The sequence below is a fragment of the Pteropus vampyrus genome, unplaced genomic scaffold (assembly GCF_000151845.1).
Source record: "Pteropus vampyrus isolate Shadow unplaced genomic scaffold, Pvam_2.0 Scaffold147, whole genome shotgun sequence".
Classification (NCBI taxonomy): domain Eukaryota; kingdom Metazoa; phylum Chordata; class Mammalia; order Chiroptera; family Pteropodidae; genus Pteropus; species Pteropus vampyrus.
The window spans coordinates 2,022,451-2,031,990 of NW_011888928.1; the positions used below are offsets into that span (position 1 = coordinate 2,022,451).

The 9,540-nt window shown below is 43.3% G+C and overlaps 1 pseudogene; it reads left to right on the plus strand.

The window, feature by feature from the left end:
- Positions 1 to 5,775: 5,775 nt before the first annotated feature.
- Positions 5,776 to 9,540, plus strand: part of LOC105298259 — a 28,722-nt pseudogene continuing 24,957 nt past the window's right edge.

The window sequence follows — 9,540 nt, forward strand, 5'->3', positions numbered from 1 at the left end:
CAGATAAAGAAGCCCTAGCAGAGGCACAGAGCCTCAGGGCCAAGTGGAGTCAGAGGTTTGCTAGAATGGCCTCATTTAAAAAGAAGCCCTCCTCCCCTCTTGCCTCTGAGAAACCTCCCCAGAACTAGCTTGCATAAGCCCGTGAGCATGAGGGCTCACCTCTGATGAGAGATTGCCATCCTGAGTCTGGGTCCTGCGAGGACACAGAGAGCGTGGTGTTTCCTGGAGACCTGGCAGTGTCCGCACTAGGAAGAGTCTTCACCATTACCTAACCTAACACACTCTTTGTGCCGTTGAGGAAGAGGAAGCGAGGCTCAGAGACGAGCAGTGCTTTGGTCAAGACCATACACTGAGTCAGGGCTGAGGTCCCAAGACTTCAGGTCTCTAAGCTGCCAGCTCAGGGAAGATGAGTCAAGGAGCAGAGGGATGCCAATCAAGGTTAAAGGTGGCATCTGCTTGGCCAGTAGAGAGAGAACTGTAGACTTAGATAGAGATGGACAGGACCAGATTGGGCTGATGATCAACTAGACTGCGCAAGGTCTCCCCAGAGATGAGGATGTGAGCCTGGCACCCCCTCTGAGCTCGAGGCAGGCAGGAAGGAAATTGTTCTCATAAGGAGAACTACTATTTTCAACTCCGCATGCCAGACCCTGTGCTGGGTGCTTTATGACTGACCTGTCATTTACTTCTCACAGTAGTCCCAACAGAGAGATGAATGATCGTGTCTATTCTACACAGGTTCCTGAATGTAACAGAGGTCTCCTGATTTGACCAAGATCAGGAAATAAACTGCGGAGTCAGGCTGTGACTCAGGCCATTCTGAGTCCACAGTCCTCTGAGCTGTGCTGCCTCTATATGCTTCTTACTCGCGTTTGCATCCCCGTGTTCAGCACGATGCCATACACTTAGCAGGCATTTCTGAAGGATCGAATGAATAAACGAGACTTGGGAGGCGATGTCAGAGAAGGTTCAGTTGGATTCCAGGAGCCAGATCAGGACAAGATACTACAGACCAGGCTCCAGAGAGTGCTCATTGGCAGTGCGGGGGGAGGCGGGGGGCAACAACCTGGCAGGTGACCTAGGCAAGTGAGGTCCCTCCTCTCAGAGTCTTGGTTTTCTTTTTCTGAGAAATGGCCAGTTTGACCTAGATGATCTTCGAGACTCTTCCAATGCTAACATACTACGGTTTTCGGATTTAGAATTAATTATAACCAGGTTAGGATGACTCTGAGCTGCTAATATAAACCTGATTCTAGCCTGGAGGGACCTGGAGGGCTCGAGGGAGGCCACCGGAAAGCCAGGAAGGATGGGCACAGAGACAAGAAACAAAGTTTCTCTTCTAGGCAAATTCGCACAACTAAAGTGGGAATCCGTGTGCACAAAAGTACTGCTAGGAAAGCAAGTTGTTTTGGTCAGCTGGCAAAATCTTTTCTTGAGCTAGGGCTAATTTCGATTAATTTAATACAAGCCATGAGGCTGAAGTTTTAGAGAATCAAGCTACCTAGAGACCAATCAAATGGTTTTTCAACTCTCCCTTGAGTCTGCTCCCCAAACAATATTCAGTCATCATCTTATTGATTCCAACCCCTCTGTTTGAGATATTTCTTTTTATTTTTCATTTTCTAAAAATCCAAACAGATATCCGCTTTTATAGGGTAGTAATGGGGATGGCATCGAGAGTTTTTCTTATAATTATTTTTAAGAAGGGAGGTATTCCCTTTACTAACCTCTCTTGATACACAAATCGCTGGCCGTGGTGAGACCTGTTTGAATTCCACTACTATACTTGAGGCAGGTTCCATAAGCACATCCCTCTCTGCTTTGCAACATTAAACAGCCAGCTGGTAACGTGTTTGCACAGAGAGAAACCTCCCATGGCTATTTTGTAATCACTTCGTGTTCTATTTCTTGCAACATGTAAAATTTATGTTTCTGAGAAATGCCCATGAATCTTGGTATAATTGCTTAATCGTACTCTATTAATTTATTTTTAAACCAACAGAGAAAAAAAATAGTTTTATTGCGAGTGTAAGAGTTCCAGATTTTAAAAAGTATCTTGACTAAGGAACTCTTGAAACAGTAGCCACCAAACTTAATAATTAGGAGATGAGCTCAAGAGAGACAAAATGCAACCAACAACCCAATCCCCCAAATAATTTTGAAATAAGAATTTTAAGCCCCTTGAGAAGATAAAAGGAATAATATTCATAAAAAGAGAAGAAGTTTTAAAATAAAAATACGTAGATATGAATGAAGAACAGATGGATATGGAAAAAATAAGGGTGTGACATACATAAAGCCCAAGTTCTAGGATGAGAGAAAAGAAAATCAGAAGAGATATTCAAAAAAGTAATGGGAATCGAAGAATGACGTAAGCGTTCAGGTCGAAATTATACATCAAGTGAGGAACAGAATGAACAAATCAACATCTGCATAATAAGATACTTGGCTTTGGTTATTACATGGTTATTACGTTGGTTAATACATGGCACTGACTAGAAGCAAACAGACCAGAAACTGACAAAAGTTACAGGTTATACTGACAGGGAAAGTCCAGCATTGGCCAACAAGGGGATTGCTTATTCTGAAGGCGATCCTCAGACTCTTGCACCAACAGGGTGGTGGGTGAGAAGCATAGGGATAGGGTTGGCCTGCACCTTGCTCTTTCCCAGTGTGATTAAAGTCTGGAAGTATTCAGACGTGCACACTCCCATACAACTTTGAGAGGAAAAGCCAGTGCTAAGGTGACTTTTAGTGCTGCAGGGGTGTCTGTGGGAAGGCGTGTATTCCCATTGTGAAAGATCCAGAGAAGTCTGACCTCATGCAACCCAAGCATGCCCACAGCCTTTGGTGCCCTGGGCCATGGATGCCAGATCATCTGCCTGTTGAACCCTTAAGGGAAGCATCTGCCTGGCGTTTCTATCTTTTGTGCAAGGTGCTATGATGCAAGACCTCAAATTAAGACTCCGTATCATGTGTTCCCTTGACTTCTGTTGTCCTAACCTGTGCCTTACCCCATTCTGCTCCCTCTGATGAGGTCTGCAATGATGTAATGAAGCTGCCTAGAGCTTGCGTTATATGTAAATGTGATACATGCAAATGCAGATCAGGGAAAGTGTTGCTGTTGCGGATATTGTTGTAAAATGATCAATAGCTGTAGATAATGTTTTTAACAAAAGGAAATTTCCCTGAATTTATATCTAGTAGTATTCCTAAAAAACAAACAAACAAACAAACAAACAAACAAAACATAGTTATTATAACTCGGAAAAGAATACTTTCTGTCTATTTTAAAATGAGTTTGGTACTAGGCTCAGATAAACAGCTTTATTTCCTTCAAAATGTCCATCAGGACATTTAAAACAATTTTTAATTAAAGTGAGATTCATACAACAAATTTAACCATCAACCATTTTAGAATGTACAGTTCAGTGGCATTGAGTGCGTTCACAATGCTTTGCAACCATCACCTCTGTGTCCAAGATATTTCCATTGTCACAGATGGTAACCTGCACCCATGAAAAAGTCACCCACGTTCTCCTTTCTCCCAGGTCTCTGGGAGCTGCTCATCTGCCTTTTGTTTCTATAGATTTAATTATTCTGAATGTTTCATATAAATGGAATCATACAACAGACGACCTTTTGTGTCTGGCTTCTTTCACTCAGCGTGACATTTTCGAGGTTCGTCCACATTGTAGCATGAATCAGAATGTCATTTCCGTTTACGGCTCAATAATATTCCATCGTGTGGACAGACTACCACTGTGGAAAACAGGTCAGTGCTCCCTCAAAAAGTTAAACATAGAATTATCATGCGACTCATCCATTCTACCTGTAGGTATAGAACCAAAAGAATTGAAAACAGGCATTCGGGCAAATACTTGTACACAAATGTTCATAGCGACACAATTCATACCAGTGGCACGTTTTGATTCATGCAAGGTGTTGACACTTGTTAGGTGGGAAGGATTGTCTGTGCAATGTCTGACATCCTCAGCCCTCATCCACTAGAGGCCACTAGGCCTCTGCAAACATTCTGGAACCCAAAACCACCTTTATACATTTTCTGAAGTCTTTTGGGGCTTTGCCACTGTCGGTGAGAACCGCTGGCAGGCCCAATGCCCTGTGAGTGGAGAGACCAAGAGCCAGGGAAGGCTGGTGACATGGGAAGTCAGTTGGAGCCAGGACTGGAGCCTGCCTCTCTCTAGCCCAAGCCAATGTTCTTTCTGAGCTGTTTCTCTCCATCCCACAGAACCCCGAGGGGAGGGTGGGAGGGAGACACAGCAGGTGTCCAGTGCTAAGGCGGGGACCTGATTCACCTCCCTACCCTCCAACGACCTGATTCTCACCACCACCTGGAAAGAATAGGAACTCCCTGACTAGAAGGCTGCTCTCAGGAGCACACGCTCTCCTAATTTTATATAAGGCTCATAAGGACAGAGACTTTGAGTCTTGATTACTTCTGAATTCCCCATACCTAGCAAGTCCCCTGCACATAACAGGTTTTACATATATTTGCTGAATGAATGGATGGATGAATAGTGTGTGGTCCTGTGGCCCAAAGATTCTCCTTTTCCTCCCTGGGATGGAAAAGTGGATGAATTGCTCCTAGCGTGAGCACATCCTTTAAGGGTAACTTTGGTTTGATTCATCTATGTACCCCAAGCACTCAACTCAGGGCCTTGTGATAGTCAAACTCTGTCCAGCGGGGAAACGCTGAGAAGGAAGTGGTTAGGACATCTGTTTCTCTCTAAGGTGTGGGGAGAGCTGGCTGCCACATCTGTCACCCATGCATCTCCAGATATGATTAAAATGTCCTGACCCCTCCCCCCTGCCCCCTACTCCCCTCCCCGCTTGTCTCCATCTCTTTCTCAGCCTGCTCTTTCCGTCCCAGCTCAGCGGTGTTATTCCATGATGCTTTTCACCACCCTGCCTAGCTATACCTCCAGGCCTCCTGGCTTCTGAATCTCCATTCCCTTTTGGTCATTATTGTTTCAGTAAACATTTCAAGTCAGGTTATAAAGGCCACTGCAAACGTCAGAACATGGGCGGAAGCTCCTGGAGTGTCATTGTTTCTGAGAGTCATAGTTATCATCTTGGGACAGATGGAGAAACGGAGGCACGGAGAAAGGCAGTGGCTGCCTCATTCATACAGGAATGAGCTGTGAGAACCTGGTTTCCTGACTTCAGGATTCTGAACCATTGTATTTGTTTGTTTCTTTGGTTTTTTTTTTTTTTTTTTTGAGACTGAGAAGCATAGTGAATTTTAGTTAAGGGCAAACATGACATCTGCTATCAGCTGGGGAGATGGGAAACACACCTCCCTTAGACAGGCAGCTGCGGCTCCAGCCCTGGGTGTCATGCCTCATGGCTCTGTGCTTCGAGCCCCTCCAGGGTGGGTTACATAATTTGTGGGCCTAGGGCGAAGTGAAAATGTGGGGCCCTTTGTTCAAAAGCAGGAAAAAAGTACTGTTACAGGCACCAAAAAAAAAACACCCTGACCAAACAAAAACCTCCACTCTTTCCTTTCCTCTGCAGTCTGCCATGGTGTTTTAATTTATCATTTAACACTGCTTCCCGTCAGGCACGCGGATACTCACAGGGAGAGAACAGGCCCTCCTGGGTGCCCTGGGTCCCGTCCAATGACTCGACATGTTCATGGAAAGGACCCTCCTGTGAGTATCCAGCCCCCCCTCGCCACCAGCTGCACTGGTGATCAACAACAGGAGCAACCACTGACACAGGAATTGGAAGCCACTGTTGAGGGGTGACATAATGGACGATGCCACCTCAGGAGTAGGTAAGGAGAGAGGAAGAGAGAGAGAGAGGAGAAGAAGAGGAGAGGAGAGAAGGAGGGAGAGAGGCATTTATTTTAAGGAATCGGCTCATGCAATCTTGGGGCTTGGCAGGTAGAAAATCCACAGGGCAGGTTGGGATTTCAGGTAAGAGCTAATGTTGCAGTCTTGCACCTGAATTCTGCAGGGCAGCAGGCAGGAAAGTCGAGCAGGGTTTCTAGGTTTCAGTCCTAAGGAATATCCTTTCTTCTTCAGGAAATCTCCATCTTTGCTCTTAAGGCCTTCAACTGATTAGATGAGGCCCACTGACATTATGAAGGGGGATCTGCTTAATTCGAAGTCTACTGATTTAAAAGTTTTTTTAAAATTTTTATTTTTTTATTAGTTTCAAATATACAGTACATTGGTTAGACGTTTATATAGTTTATGAAACGATCCCGCTAACTGCTCTTTCTCTCCTCTGGCTCTACACCTGGCTGTTACCTTACTGCTGTCTGCATTCCCTATGCCGTGCTCCCCATCCCCGTGACCCTCTATCAACTACGAATTTGTACTTCTTTAACCCTTCACTCTTTTCTCCCGGCCCCCTGCTACCCTCCCCTCTGGCCATCACCAGATTGTCCTCTATATTTGTGAGCATGTTTTCAATTAGTTTGTTCTTTTTGTTCCTTTGATTCTGTATATAAGTGAAATCATATGGTATCTATCTTTCTCTGTCTGACTTATTTCACTCAGCATAATAGCCTCTAGGTCCATCCATGTCATTGTAAATGGTAGGATTTCATTATTTTATGGCTGAGTAATATTCCATTGTATACATGAACCATAACTTCTTTATACCCATCCTTTTTTTTTTTTTTTTTTTTTAAGCCTACGGCACCTGGTCTTCCTAGGTGGTCTTCCATCCAAGTACTTACCAGGCCCGACCCTGTTTATCTTCTGAGCTTCTTTATCCAATCATCTGTCGATGAACATTTAGGTTACTTCCATATCTTGGCTATGGTAAATTGTGCTGCCATGAACATAGGGGTGCATAGATCTTTATGAATTATTGTTTTGGTTTTCTTTGGATAAATACCCAGAAGTGCAGTTGCTGAGTCAAAAGATATATCCATTTTTAATTTTTTGAGAAACCTCCAGACTATTTTCCATAGTGGCTGTACTAATTTGCAATCCCACCAACAGTGTATGAGGGTTCCCTTTTCTCCACATCCTCATCAATACTTATTCTTTGATTTATTGATGATAGCCATTCTGACAGGTGTGAGATAATATATCATTGTGGTTTTTATTTGCATTTCTCTGATTAGTGACCTTGAACATCTTTTCATATGTCTTTTGGCCATCTGTATTTCCTCTTTGGAGAAACATCTATTCAGTTCTTCTGTCCATTTTTTAATTGGATTGTTTGCTTTTTGGTTGTTGAGTTGTATGAGTTCTTTATGTATTTTGGAATATTAACCCCTTATCAGATGTATCATAAGTGAATATCTTCTCCCAATCGGTCAGTTGTCTTTTTGTTTTGTTGATGGTTTTTCCTTTGCGGTGCAAAAACTTTTTAGTTTGATATAGTCCCATTTGTTTGATTTTAAAAGTTTAATCACATCTGAAGAATACTCTCACAGCAACATCTAAACTGGTATTTGACCAAATGACAGGGCATTAGATCCTAGCCAGGCTGACACATAAAATTAACCATCACAAAGGTCTATATTGTTTTAACATGCATAATATAGAGCCCTGGTGCTCTGAGTAATATCAGGGCTCTTATCTTTGTGTGTGTGTTTTGGGAGATCTGAAACCAGTCACATCTGACACTAAAGAAGATCTGGTTTCTAGACCTGTCGAGGAAGAAATGCTACCTGGAGCTACAAACAGTCTTTTTCATTTGCTCTGGTTTGGCAGTAAATAAATGCATTGGCACATCTTCTACCATTACTCCCAATCTTCCTGGATAAATCGCTCTACCTCACATCGGTCCATGAACTTTGTAATATATTTTTAAATCAAATTGTTCCGATAGACAGAGGCCCCATAAAACATATTTGCCAGGACCCCCAGAGCAGCTCTGCCTTGAAGGCACAGTCAGGCATTTAGTGGGGCAGAGCAAGAGGGGCCTGGACCCAAGGACTGGGTGGTTAGAGCCTGACAGCTCCCTGCATGCTTACGGGACGGTGTACCTGACTGCAGTAAGTGCAGTGTTCACCATACTGAGCGGACCAGACACTGTGCCAATGATTTTCTTCCAACCTCGATAACTCTGACTTTGAGTTTAGGTTCTTTTTTTCAAACTAAATTTCTTGAGGTGACATTGGTTAATCATGTTCTATAAATTTCAAGTGTACAATTCTGTAGTACATCATTTGTATGTTGCATTGTCTTCTTGCCACCTAATGTCTAGTCTCCTTCTGTCACGATATGTTTGACCCCCTTTATCTTTTGAGTGTTTACGTTTTTAACGACCCTGTGGTACTGACTCCGTGTGTCTCCTTCCTTGTGGCCTCAGGGAAAATTTACTGGCATGCGGTAAAAATTTACTAAATAAATATTGTGTGAATGAACCGAATGAATGAATTTATAGTGTTTAGTAGAAGGCAATATAAGGTATGTGAAGTAGGCTTTACGAATCAATCTCGGGTTGAGATCTGGTTAGGAAGGGAGAGTGTTCACCACCAAACAGGTCTGGGGATCAGCATGGGAGTAGCCAGTTTTCGAAAAACTCAGTCTGGTGCTGTGTAATTAACTCATCAAGCAACTTTGGGCTTGTACCTTTTCCTGAGTGCTGCAATCTCTTGCTGCAAACTGGAGGCTTAGTCCAGATCAGGAGTCAGCCACAACTACTCAGCTTTGCCATTGGAGTGAGAAAGCAACCACAGAAAACACAAAACAAATGTGTGGTTTGTTCCAATACAACTTCACTTAGAAAAACAGGCAGCTGGATTTGGCCCAGGGGCTGCAGTTTGCTGGCCTCTGGTCTAGATGACTCTGACACTTTTTAATCCTAACAGCTTATGATTTAAGGACTTCGAACCAATTGTGTGAAGGACCGAAATGATCATACAACATCATTATCCTCCTATGGTGCCTGGGGCAGACATTGCTAATTGATCACAGGACTCTTTTCTGATGAGAAAAGAGTTGGCATTTATCAATCAATCGCAGATAAAGAACTCTACCTGTAGCATTCTCTTTTCGCTCTTTAAGAAGCAAACGTTTGGAAAACTCTGGATATTCCCTTGAGTGTGACATTGAGGAAAATAGAAAGAAACAGAGAGTGAGAAGTGTGGCAGCCTCTCTATTATCCCTGTGTGAGAGGAATCAAATTGTCCCCTCGGTGGGATAAGTGAGAACCGAAATCCTGAACCTGAGCCGAGCTGTTTGACCTGACAGTGATGTTACTTTTGGTGGGAGTCAGACCCTCCATCTCTCTCTTACTTGGTCTACTGAGTGCTCCAGCTGAGACTGAAAGCACCTAGCTTATAGTAGTTATCCAGTGCATGCTAGTTTTTTTCCTTTTCTTTTCCCACCATAATTTAAACCATTAAGTGACTTCTGCATAGACTATCTAGTCGGAGAATACTTTAAAAGTTAGTTCACGTGGAGCCATCACTGCTTGATAAAGCATGACTCTTTCACGTCTATTTAAATTTCCATAGACCTTCACTCTGAGAAACAAATGGAGTGATTTCAAGCATCAAGAAGTCACATGGTATTGAGGCAAGAGTTTAGACTTTGCAATTAGAGA